Source organism: Micropterus salmoides, unplaced genomic scaffold (genome assembly GCF_014851395.1).
Source record: "Micropterus salmoides isolate LMB-PRFRI ecotype aquatic unplaced genomic scaffold, ASM1485139v1 Ms_hic_scaffold_13, whole genome shotgun sequence".
NCBI lineage: Eukaryota > Metazoa > Chordata > Actinopteri > Centrarchiformes > Centrarchidae > Micropterus > Micropterus salmoides.
Window position 1 is genome coordinate 20,098,220 of NW_024040374.1, and position 21,038 is coordinate 20,119,257.

Here is a 21,038-nt window from a genome sequence, read left to right on the forward strand (position 1 = left end):
CAGAGCTTTTGCTTTTACTTTCATAATAATTGCAGCCTGTATCATAGATCGTATCCAGTGTCATGCTTATGATATGTTTATCCGACTTCTTTATGCATGCCTGCTTAGTTTCCCGGAAATCCCTTTGTACACTGTAAGCTGTAAACTTTGCTCCCCCTCCCTCACCATTTACAAGAAATGGCAGCAGTTCTTTTAAGCTCACCATTCTGTGCACTGCCTCTCCTATGATATGAAAGTGAAACAGGATGGATAAAATGAGTCCAGATTTATATACATTTGGTTAAAGGTTTTCAGGGTACTCAACATCTTTTATGCAGTTTGAATAATAAAGGTAGTGATAGTGATTTAATATGTTAATTGAAATACATGTGAATATATTCAAAAAACAACATACAGTCTTTAAACATTGTGAATCAATATATCTAGCAAGAGAACAAGAGATGCTTTGGCTCTGAATAAAGTCCCACCATAATCACCATGACAACCAATTATTCTACATTAATTTATCAAGACATAGTTTGTCACATAACCCAGCAATCAATTAATTATCTTATTCATGCTTATTCATACAGTAACGTCCAAAACTGAGTTCATGTAGTACACTGCTCGGCAGATAGAGTACTTCTCAGACCAAAAAAATCTTTGTGGTAGAACACAAATAAAAAGAATAAAAGGAAAATCAAATCAGAGAATGGTACAATTATCGTCTGTCTCAGCTTGCTGCTGAGCTTCCCATCTCAACCTTTCTCTTTCCTCCTCCAGTTCTCTTTCACGCTGTTCCTCTAAACGTTTTTTTATATTTGCCATCTCCCTCTCTCTTTCCTCTTCCTCTCTTTTCCTTTCTGCTTCTCTTTCCTCCCTCATCCTCCTCTTCTCCCTCTCCATCCTCTCAATTACCCTCCTTCTTTCCTCCTCTCTCTCTTTCATCTCCCTCTCTCTCTCAGCATGGAGTTGCTCATATATTTTCTTTATTTCTTTTTCATATTCTTCCTGAAGTTCCTTTCTTTCTTTCTGTAATTTCTCTTCCTTCTCTTTCAGGATGCGTTGTTTCTCCTCTTCAAGTGCCCTCTCGGCCTCTTGGAACATCTTGTTGGTGTAGTGGCTTCCTCCGTTCCTCTGGACTATATTTCTGATCTTCTGGAGCAGCTCAGTGACCTGAGAGCGATTCTTCTTCTCCTTGTTGTTGAAGACATGGTACTGGCCCTTACATCTGGCCACTAGTTCTTGAAGGTCTGAGCTTTCATCCAAGAACTCCTCAATAGTGTTTTCTAAAAGGTCACCACCGGTAAAGAGAACCATGCTGTATCTGTCTGCAGGCCAGCCAAAGATTTCTTGAATCCTTTGTCTGTTTCTCCTCTTCAGTGTATCTGTCCAGCCTGATGACCACCAGGAACACGTGGGGTCCAGGAAGAGCAAAAGAGATGCACTGCCTCATATCTTTAGTTGTTTTATTTATGCCAAACCTGGTGTCAAACAGGCCCGGGGTGTCAATGACGGCAACCTATTGCCCATCCACCTCAGCTTTGGCCTTAGAACAGTCAACAGTCATAGACTTTGCACTGAACTTTGATTCAAAGCACTGTCATCCCAGAATGGTGTTTCCAGTGGACGTAGTTGTTTGGGTTACAGAACGATTTAAAAAATATATTTGGGATATGAATGGGAATATATTCAAAGCACAATATAGTCTTTAAGCTTTTTGAATCAATATATCTATCGAGAGAACAAGAGATGCTTTGTCTGAATAATTCTCCACCATAAGCACCATGAGAGCCAATTATTATAAACTGATTTATCAAAATATTGTATTTGTTAAACGTTTTTTGTAACATAACACCTTAAGTTTGTAATTGACGTTTTTGAGGAGTAGTTTAAAAACAATTTATCTAATTAAAATGCCAATGTATGCAGTAACATCCAAAATCTAAGTTTGTGTACTATAATAGTACTCAGTGTACTACCTGTGTAGAACATTGCTCTGCACAGAGTAAACTTTGAGTCTGCACCCTTCTACCTAAACTCCATAAAAAGGTGGGTGGTGATGGCGAAGGAGAATAAGACACATGCCTTTGGTGTGAGAGACCCAGGTTCAACTCCGAACTTTGACACGTCCACCAATGTTCCTGAGCAAGACACTTAACCTCTAGTTACTCCAGAGGTGTGCGACCTCTGACATAAATAGCAATTGTAAGTTGCGTTAGATAAATGTAATGTAAATTTAATAATACAAGCTTACCGCGCTCCTCCAACGTACGCCGCCTGGCTGTGCCATTCCTACACACAAAGCAATTTCAGTCCCGGCTGTTCTTATCTGTAACGCCACAATGGTGGAACAAGCATGCCATCAGGGCAGGGGCGTCCCTCTCTAACTTAACCCCTGCAAACACATCTCTTCTGAGAACACTTTCTCTCTTATAACACCTCTAACCCCTAACCTCTAACATACAGTTCCTGTGCTCTTCTTCTTCTTTCCCCTTACAATTCTCTTGTATTGATTGCCCAATTTTGTTAACTCTTACTACTTTCCCTAGGTATTTACTCCATTTATGCCATATGTGCAATTAGCTCTTACTAGTATTTATTGCTACTCTTACTAGAATGTATTGTCACCAGAGATGCTTACAAGCCTCTCAGCTAGAGTCCAAGTCAAGTATCAAGTGCTGTATCACCTGCTGCGTTCCATCCAAGTACCTTATAACACTGCATTGCTATAAGGAATTCTGTAACTGTACCTTGTTTTTCACTTACAGAGTATAACCATGTAGCCTAATGTGCAATGCATGTACAACTAATGACAGCTTATAAACTACTGTAAGTCAACACATCCCTCAGACTCTCAAAGCTGTGTAACATTAACTAAATAAAACTGTAATGTTGCATGAAAAACAATAAACCTGTAACCTGTTTGCAGCAGTTGACATGATGGCAGCCAGCGGGACGTAAATGATTACACTAATTGACCACCACAAGTTTGGCAAGTAAACAAACGTTCATTCATCTTTTCATAACAAACGACAGTCGGGAGTTAACCTCTTGTAGGTCGTAGCTAAAGCAAGAAGCAAACTAATGTTAATGGCCAATGCTGAGCCAAACATGTTTACTAAACTATCAGGTTACTAACCTACTGTGCATTCAGCGCTTCTTTTGTTTGGGTCTTGTATGAAGTTGAAGCCGAAGCTTATGATGAATTACACAGCAGCTGCCTTTGCGGTCAACATGTTTGTTGTCTTTTGAGGACAAGTCTCAAGTTAAGTCTGAAGTCACTGTGTGTGCGACTTAAGTCCAAGACTCAAACTCGCGTCCCCATCTCTGATTGTCACCCATAGATCTCTTGCTGTATTGATGCTTTGTTGATGCTTGTATGTTGTTCCTCAAATGTAAGTCGCTTTGGATAAAAGCATCTGCCAAATGAGTAAATGTAATGTAAATGCAGAAAGAATGCATTTCCCCATTGTCTTCACTTTTCAGACCCAGAGGTTGCTGTTTGGTCAGCACTCAGTATGTTGTTTGTGCCTTCAGAAAATGCCACACTTCCAATGGCTGCTCACCCCTCCTTCCACCATTTTCAGAAAAAAAAATTGAAACTGCAGGAAATGCTGCACGCCTGGGACAGAAGTGAAACTACATTTGTAGTAGCCTATATAAACAGAACATAATGTTCAGTCTGGTGTCTAGAGTAAGGCTGTTGAGCGTGACCTTTGTGAAAGTAAATATACTGTATTTTGCTACAGAGCTGGTGACAGTTACTTATTATCTGAAAGGGTCAGGCTTTGGTGTGGTACGGGCGCCCCCTAATAAATTTCAAAATTTCAATGAAGTTGCCCTCATCATTTCACCTAGATGTGCAAAAATGTTTAGGTCCATGTAACATTTTCAGCATCCTGATGCCCTGTCCTAAACTCAACAGGAAGTTGGCTGTCATGGAAATAGTATATTGCTTTTTAGAAACAGAGAAGTACTATAACACATATACAGCTTGTCCAGAGACCTGCCGCCTAGGGCAGCTTCGGGCCTCTGGCCCAGAGCAAAGGGTTGCATAATCGTTTACACAGTGTAGGTTCCTGTGTTTTGGGGAACAGAGATCCTCTCCCGGCCTTGAATAAACATTCAAGGAGAGGAGACGAACAACAAGAGGGGGAAAACACTAAACAATCTCACAGCTCTGACCTAAACCCTAGTAAATGTGGACAGACTAACATAAGGAGTACAGAAGAAGGAAAGGTTAAGGTATAAAAAAAACAGTCTATATATGGCATAAACAATAATAATAATAAAATGTAAGAGGAAACAATTTTCTGGTTAACCTGCGCAGGAGGAAAGCACAGGTAATGGCAAGATAGACGATTTTCATGTTTCACTATGAAACAGGAAGCTGTTATAACTGGACTGTACATTGTCCAGTCGGCCCCATATGTGACGTGCCACTACTGAGTCATAGTCTTAGCACCACCTTCTGGCAACAGGAAGCAAGCCTTATGTGATAAACATAATTCGATTTACATGAATGTTACATTGTGTGGGCTACATTTGATATGTTTTTTCTGTGTATAGTGAATGTTATTGAGCGAAAGAGCGTAAGCTGCAGGTAAATGCAGCGGAGAACAGGAAAGGGTGACCAGTGAAGTTTAGCAGTAAATATACAGTGTAGGTTACAGTTTGTCAGCAGATAAAAGCTGCAGCTAAAGCTCCCGTGTTTATGTTAAACTACTGAAAAAGTGAGGAGGGTTATCCCATTGTCACGTTAAAGATGATGCCAAGCAGATTCACGGAGCGTTGCTTGACTATGTTGAGGGCCTACATTACAATACATCAGCTCAATAACACTTTAATAGTAAGAGGAGCGCCTGTATTTTCGATGGTATTGAAAGTCACTGTTGGAATTTCTAAATACTCTGGTATATTGTAATATCGTGATACTGCCTAAGCCTAGGATGAATCCTACTGACTTTGGTGCTCTGACCTTTCCTTTGACACCACCATGAAGTTTACATTTGTACTTTAGACTGAAATGTCTTGACAACTAGTAGAAGGATTGCCATGAAATTTGGTACACACCAAAGGTATGTTCCCCTCAACTTTACTTAATTTCTTAATTTGTCCACTACTTCAGTTTATGACCAAAGACCTGACTAACTGTACTTGTTTAGTGCTATTAAGCAGGTGTTAGAATGATAACATGTTAACATCAGCATGTTAGCATTGTCATTCTGAGCATGTTGCATGGTGATGTTAGCAGTTAGCTAAAAGCTCTGCTGTAATAACGTACACCTTTACAGACCTATAATATTAGTTTTTGGTTATTGTGAAGACTGTCTTCTGAAACTTTATTATACCTAAAAACGATTACACTTCAAATCATCATCAACATCTTCAATCACTTAGAACAGATTGTGCTGTTGTATGCCAATCATCCTTTATTGTTTCTGTTTTAGGGAGAGGGTCCGTCTGGAAACCCGTCCTAGCGCACAGGTTGTGCCTTTTTAGCTTCCTAAGTGGTTGAAGAAAACACACTGATTTTTCTCTGCCTTATTTTTAGATCCGTTCCTCATCTGTGGAAGCAGCATGCAGCTGTTGAGGTACTGTTAGCTGTCAGCTAATGATGCTTGTGCACATATCACTGGATCCAAGTGAAACTGAATTATCTTGTGTTTTCCTTGGGACTACATTTGTGAAACAGTACCCTGAGCAGTTATGTGTATTACCTGAATGGGAGGGGGCTATGGGGCCATAAACTACTGCAAAGCAGTGAAATATATTGTGATTTTGTGCTTTAGTTGGCTCAAGTTACTTACGTGACACAAATAATATACAATAATGCAATATAACGGTGCAGGACAACAACACAGTGGAAGACTCATTCAATACAGTAATGTACTGTGGTCGAACTGGCCTACACAAGTCATTAAAATATTCAGTCTGTAGTCAACGTAATCTTATCATGCAAGTCAAGCTGATAAAAAATATTACTGTAAAGTTGCAGTGGGACTTTTACTGAGTTTCCAGCATTTTGTGTAATGCAGTGCAGTGGGTTGTGTTTTGGCTCACCCGTTAGTTCGAGCCTGTGCACGAGCACAAGGTGATGGTTGCAATTCTGAACCGCAAACCTAGTGGCCACTGAAGCCTGTTCAGTGATCCTTCCGTGCCACTAACAAGCCAACTACCTATCATCTGTGGTAGGGTGGACCAGGGAGCCCCACCTCTGAACATATGTTCCTGTCTATCAACCTAAACTTCAATGTCAGGCCATTTAGTGACTCTCAGTAGCTCCCCTGTTGTTCAGTAAGTGGAGGCAGAAGACTGTGCTGGTCTTGGTTTGTGACTGTTGGCGGCTGTTTGTGTTCAGGCTGTGTCTGGAGGTGAGGGTCTGCCCGTGGCAGTGCAGTGTGTCGCCTTGCCGTGGCAGGATGAGCTCTGCCTGCGCTTCATGAAGGAAGTGGAACAACTCGTCAAACAGAACAGAAAGTAAAGCCTGGAGGCCACAGGTGGAGCTGCTAACCGGCAGGAGCTTCAGGTTATTCATGCTGTGAATCACTGATGATGCAGGTGCTCTTTTAAGTAGCAATAACTGCACAAAACATAGCAGCTGTTAACCACATTAAAACACAGTGAAATGGGTGAAAGTTAAAACAATTAATATTGTAATGTAGGTCATTATTTGTAAAGTTTTAGGTTCATAATGAAGATTTAATAAATAACTTTCATAAAAGTTGTTAAAGGCAATATTCATGGTTACTAATTAAAAAGGTTAACTTCTTTTCTGTATTTGTCCACTTGTATTTTTATTAATTTTTTGGAAAACCACTCAATTTTGTCTTTTTGTAAAACTCAGCATCTTGTTTAGGCATTACTAGATGTAAAATAAGTTTTTCCTCTGTTTTTTCACCCCTGGCATTGTTTAATATTTCACACAATAGAAAAAATGTTCACCATTAGGCAAAGAGGGGCCTAACTCAACCTCATGTGGAAAATGTTGAAATAATATATAATAATAAATATTTTCTCCTTAATCATGTTTGTCTCTTCACAAGAACTGCCTGCTTGTATTGATATGATCACTAAGAATAACTAGTAACTACTGCTGTTATTTGTTTCAACCATAGAAATGTTTTCAGATGTTGGATTGGTACAAGTCAACAATATTTACGCACCCTGAACATGTAAGACATGATCCTCTGTCCCTTCCTCTGCTTGTCTGGGTCGTGATACATTTTGATTTGATATTTCCAGCCTTCCAAACCTATGCAGTAAATCTGTTTTTGTTGTTGAATATTAAATGAACTTTAAAGCATGGTGCAACTTCAAGGCACCCGGCAGCCATAAGGTCGCAAAACCTCTTTCTTTACCTTCTTCATCCTCCACCTCTCCCTCTCCATCACTGTGCCACAGATGAGAACACAGATCATTTTCATTCTTATTGTGAGTGATTGTTGGAGAAGAGCTGGAATTGAGAGGTTGTTCTTAGCATTATCTGTGGCAGAGTGTGTGTGGCTCTTGCTGTGCCACTCCAGTCAGGGAGCATTAAGCTTTAAGAGCCAGTGAAGAGACTCAGGTCTTCAGAGGGAACTTGATATTGTTCATAAATCCCTCAAGATCTGAGGCAGAAGCAATGACAAATACGCACACACATGCACAAAGTGAACCTATTTACAATTAACAAAATTACCCAAAAATCTTCCTTCCTTTTGAGCCATAGCTGTGTCCACTCGGCATCTCCCAGCGCACTTAGCGGGTGCACCGTGTTCTGTCAGAACGCAAGGCTCCGGGCAGATAAGAGGAATCGGACTCTGTGTTTACATCGATGATGCTTGGTGCTTAAACAGTCAAAATGGACAGGAAGTGAAACCTGGATGCCCAGTGGTAACAACGCCTCTGCCGTCCAAATCTAGCAAATATAAAACAGAGAGCTTAGCATTATCTGTAATGATTTATTTACTTACTTATATCTTCTATCTTGAAAGTCCCTCATAGTATGAAGCTACAGAGAATTATCACCTGAATCTGCAGCCGCATCAGGAAGATGTGTTCTGCAAAAACTCTCTTAAAAACCCATTGTACATTACTGGCTGAGCGCCAAACAGCAGAACGACACAGTTAGAGACAAACTGGTTAACATAGTAAGATACATCCAGATATTTCCCTCAGAAGTTTGTTAGAGAAAAATAACAGAGCTAAAAAAGAGTGAATACTATTTTGTCAACTTTAATCGAATGCTAATGTTGCTCCATAACTTGATGCGTATAGCCTAAATTAGCAGCTGTTTGCTAACGATGATATGTCAATGTTGTGTCTACAACTTTTTTTCTCCTCCAAAAGCTTGACCTGAATGGATCACATTCTGATAGTCATTTCGCTCGGGTTGTGAAGGTCAAATATATCGATCCACCGTGTTACAGCCGCTGTTTTGGCCGCTAGTAAAAGTTACTTCAAAGCACGGGCACGTCCTGTCGGCTCGGAGGCATTGTGAGGCTACCCAGCCGACCAATCACAGAGCTTAAGGTCCGCGTCAACTCAACGTGTAGTTACATTTTTGAGGAGGTGCACATCAGGCTACGCCGTAGGTGACGGCGTAGGGTATAGGGGGTAAGTATAAATTGCACTTAAATGATCAAAAAGTCTGTTTTTGCCAACTGAATCCAGTTTAGTCATCCTTTGTGCAGTCAAAAATTATGTTTAGATATTTAAATAACTTGTTTAGCATAAATTTATACAATAAAAATGTCAGAAATGTTCCTTTTCGTCCGTATTGATAGACATAGTTACGGCTTTATGCAGATTTGATTGGCTGTCAAATGAATGCCAAACTAGGATGTGCCATCATGAAAACAAAGAATATGAAATATAAATTTCTCCCTTTTTTCTTCTGATTTCTCAAAGGACAACACAATGTGGTGATATACAGAATAGATGTAACAGACAAAACTAATTTTCATTTCAGTTGAAATTAAAACACACAAGTGAGAAATACTCTTAGATATAAAGTATATAGTGTCAAACTCAGGATGAAGAGTAGCAAATGTTAAAGGGGAGGGAAGGTGTCCTTTTTTTATAAGGAGCCCCAGTCCCGTGCTTTGAACAAACATTTTGCCATTAGTTCAGTGTAAGACTCCAAGTTCCTGAAAAAGCAGTGACCTGTGAACTCTTGATTGGACAGTTAATTATTACTTTGAGAAAGGTTTGGTCTGAATTTGACATCTTTATTACTAGTTCATTTTAGTACATTCCATTAATTCCTTTAGCTGATGCTTTTATCCAGAGGTTGCACGCCGCTGAAGCAACTAGGGGTTAAGTGTCTTGCTCAGGGACACATTGATGGATGTGTCAAAGTGGGAATCAAACCCCAAAGGCATGTGTGTTATCCACTGTACCATCGCCATCCACTACACATGCACACAGATAGTTGTTCTTGAGTGGCATATGTAAACATAAACAATGAAATAAAGGAATGAAGGACAAACTGCTACAGTTACAATAAATTAAATTATACTTAACGAAAACCAGAGTGAGGAAATGAAAATGATATATACTGTTTATATTCTGAACCCACTAGGTGGCGCCACTTCTTATCAAAAGATAAATTATCAGAAGACTGACTCAGATGAGATCTCTTTCTACTATTAGTCTGCAGAAAACAAAGAGCAGTGATTTAAAATACAAAAAAATGAGAACTTAAAATAAATAGGTAATTTAATGTAAAACCTAGCTTGAGTTCTGATATGATCTTAAAATGTAAATGAGATATATATATATAACATTTTATATTGGCAAATGTTGATACACGCACTAAATATCTCCTTAGCCTTACTAACCTGCAGTATAAAGCTCAACTCAACAACAACAACAATAAAATTTGCTTCATCATTCACTCAGATAATGGAGGAAAAAAGAAATTGAGATTATATTTTTGTGGATGAAATTTTTCTTTATATTTTATACTTTGTTCCTGTGTCGGAGCATCTGGATGGTTCCTCTGTAGTTAAACAGCCTGAATTTGGGAACACTCACTTGAACAAGCGCTTAAATGCCTTTACAAATTGTAGAAGTGCTCCAGCTATAATTTCAACATGATTTACCAGATGAGCTAATGGATTTAACCCCTCAGCTTCCTCCCTGGCCTCCTTTTCACATCTGGACTGCAACTTTTGTCTTTCCTCTCTCAAGTCTTTCTCATACTGTTCAGTAAGCTCATTTTTCTCCTTTTCTCTCTCCTCACGCTCTCTCTCTCTCTGTCTTTCTAGCTCTTCCCTCTCCCTCTTTCTTTCCTCATTCATCTCCTCCTTCTCCCTCTTCGTCTCCTCCTCTATCTCTTTCATCTCCCTCTCTCTCTCGGCCTGGAGTTTCTCATTTATTTTCTCCATTTCTTTTTCATATTTGTCCTGAATTTTCCTTTCAAGTTCCTCCCTTTCTTTCTGTATTTGATCTTCCTTCTCTTTCAGGATGCGTTGTTTCTCCTCTTCGATTGCCCTCTCAGCCTCTTGGAACATCTCGGTGGTGTAGTGGCTTCCTCCGTTCTTCTGGACTATATTTCTGATCTTCTGGAGCAGCTCAGTGACCTGAGAGCGATCCTTCTTCTCCTTGTTGTTGAAGACATGGTACTGGCCGTTACATCTGCCCACGAGTTCTTGAAGTTCTGGGCTGCCATTCAAGAAGTCCTCAACAGTGGTGTCTTCAAGAAGGTCACCACCAGTAAAGAGAACCATGCTGTATCTGTCTGCAGCCTGGCCAAAGATTTCTTGAATCATTTGCACAGTCTGCTGTTCCTCTTCAGTGTATCTGCCCAGCCTGATGGTCACCAGGAACACATGGGGTCCAGGAGAAGCGTAAGAGATGCACTGGCATATATCTGTAGTTGTTTTTTCTATACCAACCCTGGTGTCAAACAGGCCCGGGGTGTCAATGACGGCAACCTGTTGCCCATCCACCTCAGCTTTGCCCTTAGAACAGTCTACAGTCATAGACTTTGCACTGAACTTTGATTCAAAGCACTGTCGTCCCAGAATGGTGTTTCCAGTGGCACTCTTCCCAATTCCAGTCTTCCCCACAATCACTATCCTCAGCTCCTCATCATTTGTTCTGTTGCTTCCTGTGTAGAACAATGAGTGACATTAAGAGCATACATCAGGATATCCCCTCTCATGCACACATGTCCACATTTGTGGACACTTGTTTTAACTCCATTTTGGGTTAATATATCATGGTTATGTCCTCCAAGTCATTGGAGGACAGTGTTGGTTGATTGATAGCAACACTGTAACAGTGGTTACTCTCTTGTTTTCCAAATATTTATTGCTTATTGACCTCATCAATTCAAGATAGCCGATTCGGATTGCCATGTGCTAAATGCCTCAGGCATATCTGTGAAAGACTTTTATTCAAGGGGGTCAATCAAGGTAAAAAAGAAAAGAAAAAAAAAAGTAGTACGTAAAGTGTTATTAACATGTTTATGTTTTATAAATTAAAATGTAGTTTTTATATACCAAAAACCAACTGTCCACATATGTGGACATCATGCCACAGTGGAGTCAGATTGCATTAAGTCTAATTTCTGTAACCTGCTATATCTATTCTACTTTTTCAAAGATGTGATGAATTTTATTATATTTTAATAAAACAGACATTTATCTGAATATAAATAACAATGCAAAAGTGCTAAGGTGTCTCCCAATCAAAGAAAGTAAGCATAGACATTAAAGGCATGGTTATTATAAAGCTATAAAATATGAATTTCATTTTCTAATTGTGTAAAATGTGTATGTTGCAGTCAGAGAATTGAGAAGACACTGGGACGTAGTTTAACTTGCACAAAAACAAAGTAGTATATATGTCAGTTCTCTATAGTCAGCCGGCGCAACTTACTTAAAGGCAGCACTTGGTGGTGGAAGGAGTGCAGCACATTCACAAATATCAATACTGCTAAATTATGAACGCTGCAGCCTAGAAAAACACATTATACCAGTACATTTTAAATCTAAACTGTCCCTGCATATAACAAAATATGGATGCAATTGCAAATTAAGCTGTTAGCTGAATTAAATTAAATTATACAATAAATGTGGGATCAAATAAATCAAATAAAACAGAAGTAAATACAACAACAGCCAAAACAATTTAAACAATTTAAATTCAGGGGACAGGTGATAATTCAAAATATAAAAAAGGCATTCTGTATTGCTGTCAGATATGGTTCTCCTGTATAGCACGACTGAAGTAGCCTAAAGTCTTCAAATGTGCATGTAGCACCTTTTCACCTCAATGATAAATTAATTCACTTTAATTCAGTTAGAAACTCCTGGACTCTACCAGAAACGTACAATTCCACTTCTAAATGTCTTGGAGAAAAATAGATCTTATTCTTTAATCTGAACATTGAGTCATATGGAAGACACTGTACTGGATGAGACGAGCGCACTTCTCTTCATCGCGGTCATCAGAGGTGAAAAACAGAAACTGAAAACACTTGTGATCAGACAGAAATCTCACTACACATCCATACAAATGCTTACTTCAGCACCTCTGATAAAGTTAAGCTCACAGCCGCTCCGGAGGAAAGCATCCTGGATCCTGTGGTCACGTTACGTGAATTTCAAACATAATGTAGCAATATTATCGCGAGTAGCCTCCTGCAAGACAGGCTGCGTCGTGAGGATTATTGCATATTAATACGGATTTTTTTAATGTTTCTAAGCTATTCGGTGCTTCAGTCAAAACATTCAAACATTCGGGAAAATGACCTGGCGACGCCGGTGGAATCACAGTTAGCTGTGATCGCTTCAATATCACCATCAAATAATTACACTTTAAAACATCCATACATATCATACAGTATCATAACATACCTAAGTTGCTGCTCATGTTGTAATAGTTGCTGGTCATGTTTGAGTTGAAAAGTACGAAGTCGTGCAGATGAAGTGAAGACACTGAGTTCAGACTGGCTGCTGCTGCCCTCTTTAAAATGGCCCAAACCACACCCACATCTAGCTGCAGTTTACACAATAAAAGTGAAACTGAAGCTCCATGTGGAAGTTTCAGTTTCATTATTATATAGATGGGAATATCAGGGTTTTTCCTGCTGCAAAATGAGATGGAGGTGTTACCAGCCAGATCAGCCAGATGAAATACAACATAAAAGCCAATGTGTTCATTTACACAGTTAACAAACAGCAAGATGTTTAAATATGACTTAAGCTTTCCTTCATACTTCAGGATCCTCTTGCAGTTCAGTCGATGTGAATTCCTGGATATTAAATGTTCATCTGTAACTTTCTATCCCATTAGTATTTGTTTTTGCTGAAGCATGTCACACAACATGATCAAGCTCTGTTTTGAGACTGAAATACCTACTGATATACTGAATGTCTTGTAAAACTATTTGATGTTGCTGGCAGAATATTATTTACAGAAATGTTGATCTCCTCATATTTACAGGAAATGGCAACAGTTCTTTCAAACTGCATACATACATTACATACATTTATTCATTTAGCTGATGCTTTTATCCAAAGCAACTTACAATTACTATATATGTCAGACATTGCATGCCTCTAACCAGTGGTTAGGTGTCTTGCTCAGGAACACATTGGTGTTCGTGTCACAGTGGGGAATTGAACCCAGGTCTCTCACACCATAGGCATGTGTCTTATCCACTGCCCCATCACCAGGAAATACTGCACACATGGTTGTTGGAAATTATATAAATATTAAGTGTTAACCTAAAATGTCAGTCATGATCCCCCTCTGTTAGCACCATAGACTGTATCAATGTAGAGGCCGTAGCGACCGTGACACCACCCACTGGGTTGTGGACTACCATTGTGAAGCCCATAGTTTGGCATTTTGGCTCTCGCCATCTTGCTTTTTTGGAGCCAGAAGTGACCATATTTGGATGAGAAGGTGGAACTAGCAAGTTTGTTAGTATGGTGCTTCAGTAATTCACGTTAGCTGTGATTTTAATTAGGATGTTAAATTTGGCTAGTGGGAAACAAGATTAAAACTAAAAGAACTTACAGGAAAGAATAACCAGCTGACTCCTTAGTTTCTTTTAGGACAGCCGAAACACTGAACCAGACATTTTTAGGTGACCAAAATGTTACAATCAACTTTCATGAACAGAAAATACACTGTAAAAGTATCCAAGTTGTTAGATGTAAACACTGAGGTGCAGGCACTGACCTCTAGTTGGTCCTTATATAGTGGGTACATTTTTGCATTTTAGCTCTGGTCCGGTTCATCATCAGCGCATCATAAAGTTACCAAATGATTTGCTTAAATAGATACATGACTTGCAGATCAGTTATAACATTGCCTCCTGAGTAACCAATTTCATGATCAGCAGATGGACTTATTAGTAGTTTAATTTTGGACATAATGCTAAAATCACCTATCTGCTCTGTTTTCAAACTCGCAGGTTGCTACTTGCTCAGCACTAGTCAGTATGCTGCTTATACCATCAGAAAACTGTACGTTTCAACCGCTGCTCACCCCTACTTCAGCCGAATTATTATCTGATAAGGGTCTTAGGCTTGGGTGTGGCACTGGGGCTCGATATTTCAAAATTCTGCCGTTTAGTGGTGGATAAGACACATGCCTTTGGTGTGAGAGACCCGGGTCCAATCCCCAACTGTGACATCTACCATTGTGTTTCTCAGCAAGACACGTAAAGGCAGGGTAGGTAAGAGAAACTAGCAAGAAAAGCTGGATTTTTGAAAGTATCCAATAGAGAAACTCCCACCCCCTCCCTTCTGGGCTCCTTTCAAAGCCACGCCCCCAAAACACGGGAACGCGCGTTGCCGACTCTGCCGGAGGACGAGCACAGTGTGACGAGCGGAGAGCAGCGCGATGCAGCAGCTCATATCAAGGGTAAGAAAACATTTAACTTTATCATTATGAAGATAAACAACTAACCCGGTTGTTAGTACTCACTATCAAGCTAGCATGTTGATATTGGATAGGTTTAAAAAGACTGACTGATTCAGTAATGAGCTGGCTAGCTAACTGTTAGCAACAGGTAGCTGTGCTAACAGCTGCGGTAACATTGGGCAAAGCTAAAAACAGGCTGATACACATTTTCCCGTTACCATCAGTTACATTACACGAACGTGAATTTTGTGTTAGACTTGTTTTGCATGTTAGAGCTTCCACTGTGACAGCATTATTGTCTCTGATGAGGACTGCACTCCAGAGCCAAGCACAAACCGCGACAGGACCGGGACCGGTGTTCTGTCGATTTATGCTACCTATCGTGATGTGCTACTTAGCGGTTCTGCGCATGAGCATGACCCACAAGCGCGGTCTGTTTCCACACCCATAAATCTGTGCAACCTTGCTGTTGGGCATGAGACAGCGGCTGATCAAAAACAATATCAAAATAATTATTCATTATTAGTCTTATCAGAATACGCAACCCCTGATATCTTAAATAAAGATAGTATTTCAACATGCTCCCCATCTCCTTACAGTACACATGGAGTGAGTAGTTGTGCAATATAAAATTATTCTGTAGTGGGAGTATTATTTCATCAGAATATGTTACCCCTGAAATTATAATATAATCAAAAAACAGAAGACGTCAGAATACTGTAAGAGTTCCACTTCCAGCGCGACTCGTTAGAGGCTATCGATTTGCGCTACGGTAGCATTTTCCGACAAGGCAGCATAGATCGTCAGAACACCGGCCCAGGGTCGAGGCGAAGCAGAGGGCTGCCGGGGTCCGAGGAAGAAGAGGCAGGACGGGGAGGACGAGGTGCAAGCCGAGCAGCACATACCTGCGTCGAGCTTCACACTCCAACAACGGCATATGAACAGGTATATATATTTTAATATTACTCTATTGTCTCCCAGTGTACTTGTTTCAAAGTTTCTCTGGTGTTTCCCCCGAAGCCCTTTGGGTGTCAAAAATAAAGTGCAATGTAATCCATCACTATTGTTATTACTTTTTATTATCGTTTACTGATTACAACAACTAACTACAGCTCTGCTGCAGCCATCGGCTCATCTGTGTCATGTACATTGACCTGGTGTGTAACGTGGACACAGCAGTCCTGTTAGAGAACAACAAAGCCCTGTTCAATAAAAATATCTAACCATGATGATGAATGTTCTTTTCAATAACACCGATCTTTCCCATTCGGAGTTCTAACAACTATATTCCAATTGAAATCTGGCGTTCCAATTTGTACTAGAACCAATAATTCTATATGGTAGCGAAATCTGGGGGCCAAAACTTAATAATGAATTTGACAAATGGGACAAAACGATCATAGAATCTTTCCATACAGAGTTCTGTAAGAGCATCTTGCAGGTGCAGAGAAAAACACCAAATAACCTGTGCAGAGCAGAGCTCGGCCAATACCCCCTCTTACTAAAAATACAGAAAAGATCACTTAAATTTTACAATCACTTAAAATCAGTTAACCCCCAGACATATCATCACAAAACCCTAACATACCAGGAGCTGAAACCACCAAAACACAAAGTAAATTACAATGTTATCTGACCCTAAAAAGAGAATTCACACTGGCAAATTACCTGAGTACAATAAAATGTCCCAAATTAAGAAAAATTTTGACAACATACAGACTGAGTGAACACAGCCTGGCCACAGAAAACGGTCGCCACAGACAGAGCTGGGTACCACAAGAGGAGAGACTCTGCTCCCAGTGTGACAGGGGACAGGTAGAGACAGAGCTGCACTTTCTAACCTCATGCCCTAAATATAAAACACAAAGACAAAAACACTTTGCAAACATTTCCCAAATATACCCCGAATTCGAATTCATATCAGACACACAGAAACTCCACTATTTACTGGGAGAAATGCCCAAATGTGAAATAATTGCTGCAATATGTCTCCTCATGCCATGAATTGAGGAAAACCAGTGGAACCTCAGACTGACAAATAATTGTACAGATTTTCAAATTATTATTATTTTGATCATTTGATATTTTAGTAATTGTTTTGTTTTTACATTTGATACTGATTTCTTTTTATTTATTTATTATTTTTTAATCAATAAATTGTTTTTTTGTCTATTAATATATACACACACACGTTACTGTTTCATTTATTTATTTAATTTTATTTTTTATATATATTTTTATTTTTTTAACACACACACTTACTGTTTTATTTATTTAATTTTAATTTTTAATATATATATTTATTTGTTTTTTAAACACACACAAACACACATGCTTAATGTATTATTTATTTATTTTATTTTTAATATATTTTTATTTTTAACAAACACACAAACACACACGCTTACGGTTTTATTTTTATTTAAACATTTTTTTAACACACACACACAAACACCCACATGCTTACTGTTTTATTTATTTATTTTATTTTTAATATTTTTATTTTTCAACAAAAACACACACGCTTACTGTTTTGTTTATTTATTTTATTTTAATTTTTAATTTGTCTTTCTTTTTCTTTTTTTTTGTAACACAAACACACATACGCTTTGATTACTTTACACTTCAATTACTTGTTTAATGAAATGTTTGGGGCTGATTGTTCTTCTGTTGTATATATGATGCTTTGGCAATGTTGTTGTTACATTCATGCCAATAAATCTAATTTGAATTGAATTGTAAATCAGAAAGTAAAAGGCTACAGGAAAGCTAATGACTGGGCCTCAAACTCTGATTGTGGGTGACTCTGCTGTAAAAGATGTAAGAAATATGTGCAGTAAGAACACCAAAATACTCTGCTTTCCGAAGGATATGGTCTCTGACTTGGCAGAAAGAATTCTGCATATTGTGGCTGAACATCCTAGTGTGAAAAACATCATACTGCACATAGGGACCAATGATGTTGTGAATCAACAGTCTGAAGTGTTGAAAGAGCACTTTAATAATCTTTTGAACACAGTCAGCTCTCTGAATGGTGAGGTGTTTACCTATACCGCCAAACCAAAGAGGAGTTGAGAGATTTAGCAGATTGTTAGCATTGAACACGTGGCTCTCAACGGCATGTACTGTCCATTCAGTGCATTTCATTAGAAAATGTAACTTTCTATGGGACTGCAGATATCTATTTAAGGCAAATGGACTTTGCCTTAACAAGTCAGGAGTAAAATTGTTCAGTTCCAACCTGTTTTACTTTCTACATCACTCATCTGTTCCCACTGCCAAGGACAAGAGGGATCAAAACAAGAAGAAGACATAACACAACGCGCCAGAAATCTTGAAGGAGAATCATCACAGCTCCTACAGGAAGAGAGCTCTGATCATGGGATACATGAGAGCCAAGAGGAAGAGACTCCCTCCCACTCACTAACAACCACCTCTGAGGATTCACCATCTTCAGTCCCCCAATCCCCATCCAGGTCATCCTTATCTCCAGACACCCTTTCTCCTTCCTCCCCCCTGTTGGAGTCTTTGGCAGGAAAAACATTTTTAATCAATGATTTTATAATCACTCACAATCTTAATTTCATGTTTTTAACTGAAACTTGGTTGGACCAAGATAACAGTGCAGCCGCCCTTACCCCTCCCAACTTCAGTTTTATGAATGAAGCTAGAGTGCTTCTTTTGAATATGTGGCTCTTCAGCTGAATTCCTCTTCTCGAGCTATTTTTCTAAATATCTACAGGCCCCCTGCTAAGCAACCTTTTTTGCTGACTTTGGTGAACTGCTCGATAATCTGTGTTGACTTTGACTGTGTAGTTATTGGTGATTTTAACATCCATGTTTGTCAGGATCGCTGGGTGCGCAAAGCAGGGGAGAGCCCAAACGCATGACACTGAGAGCTGAGATTGAGTTCCAGGTTTTATTTATCCCAAGCACAACAACAGGCATGAACAGAACTCACTAGTACAGGAACTGGTACATCCATAAGGTAGCAGGAAACAACACAACATCCGACAGGACAGGACTGACATGAGACAATGACCGGACAGGGAATGAACAGAAACACCAGACATTTATACACAGTGATTAACGAGCAGGGCGGGAGCAACACAGGTGACTGGGATCAGGGTTAACGAGGCAGAGAGACAGAAGGGAAAACAGAGACTAGCAGGCAGGCAGATTACTAGGGGGGGGGGACAAAACACAAGAAACCCAGACACGCTCAGGACAGGATCGTGACAATGTTGACAAACTCCAGGACAGAGGGACTAAAGAACTGTGTTGTGTTCTTGATAATTATGGACTGACTCAACATGAGTCCACACAATAAGGTGCACATGTTGGACTTAGTCATCTTCAAAGGTCTGAACATTTCCAAGGTTGTGGTGACTAATGTTGCTCTCTCTGATCATTCCTGTGTTTTCTTTGAGAGTGCTATCTGCGTGCACACAAATGTACAAACAGAGGTGATCACAAAACGGCATATCACTGAAAACACTAGTGAAATATTTATTGAGGCTTTCTCTTCCACACCTGCCCTCCCATGGGTCTCAGTCAATGAGCTTGTAGATTATTTAAATTCTAAAGTTACAAAGGTTATTGATGCCATTGCACCAGCCAAGGTGAAGGTGGTCTCTGCTAAGAAAAGATCTCCATGGAGAAATGACACGCTGGTTAGAACTCAAAAAAGATGTGTGGAAAAGCTCAACGCAGGTGGCGAAAAACGAATCTCCAGGTTAATTATGACATCTATAAAGAGAGACTTCGCATTTGTAACTTAGAATTGAGAAATACAAGGCGGTTCTTCTTCTTCACCAAAAACAATTATAATGCACGCACCTTGTTTGCTACTGTCGACAGGCTAACCAACCCTCCTGTGTCTGTAGCCTCTGAACTTCTATCCTCCAAGGCCTGCCTCCTTCTTCACAGACAAAATTCAAACAATTAGTCAAGCAATCAGTGCCTCCACGTCAGGTACAGAAATATGTGTTGTCCCTGTGTCCACTTAAAAACAATTCAGATAGCATGACACAATTCGATTCTATCAAGCATAACCACCTGGAGGACATAATACAACATCTGAAATCCTCCTCATGCTGCCTTGATATTCTGCCAACAGGTTTTTTAAAAGTCTTCCAATCAGGATTTCGACCACACCACAGCACTGAGACGGCTGTTATTAAGGTCTTCAATGACATCCATTTGAACACTGACAGTGGCAAGTTTCAGTCTTGGTATTATTGGATCTCAGTGGTGCTTTCGACACAGTCAACCACAACATATTACTTGACAGACTTGAAAACTGGGTGTGACTTTCTGGCACAGTACTAAACTGGTTTGAATCCTACTTAAAGGACAGGGACTTCTAGGTCTGCTGAAACTCTCATTTCTTTAAAATCAAGACTGAAGACTTTTTAGCACTACCTTTAACAAGTAGATTGATTACTGACACTGCACTGTAACTTTTACTCTCCTGTTTTCTTATTCTTTGTTTTTAGATTTTCAGTGAACACTATTTAAATATCCTAGAGCACTCTTTTGATTGTACCATCTCACACGGCTGATAGTTAATAGGGCTGAGAAAAATTAATTTGTTAATTTGTTGTTGTTGTTTGTCAACCGCTTAGAGTTTGTAGCGTGGACAATCTGGATTTACAGTGACGACTGTATCTAAGGAAGGGTTAGAGTCCCTAAGTGTTAAACAAACAAAACAAACAAACAAAGGGATAGAGTGGGAGATGGGGAATCGAAGGAGTAAAAGCAAAGGTGAGAGACCTGCCTGCTTTTATTTTCTATTTAACTTTTTACCTCTTTTTTATATTTCCCTGTTGCTTTTATGTTTTATGTAAAGCACTTTGAATGACCTTGTTGCTGAAATGTGCTATACAAAAACTTGCCTTGCCTTGAGGACAGGAGACTAACCACAAGTGAAACTTAAACTGTTCTGTTATAGAAGGAAATACCATAGTCTTTGGCGTACCGGGACATTTTCTTGCGTACCGGGACCTCTCCCAAGTTGGCGGTACTCTCCTCTGCCCTCTCCATATCTGGGTGCTCCGTGACGCTCACCGTTTCCTGCTATCTCTGCCTGCTAAATTCTTTCGGTGGAGAGAGACGAGGGAGAAGAGAACTGACACCTATTTTTTTCCACTTCAAGCACTGACGACGCATAGAAAGTGTTTTTC

General features: G+C 39.6%; 1 pseudogene; it reads right to left on the bottom strand.

Moving 5' to 3' along the window:
* Nucleotides 1-198: 198 nt before the first annotated feature.
* LOC119901359 overlaps nucleotides 199-21,038 on the bottom strand; it is a 30,990-nt pseudogene continuing 10,150 nt past the window's right edge.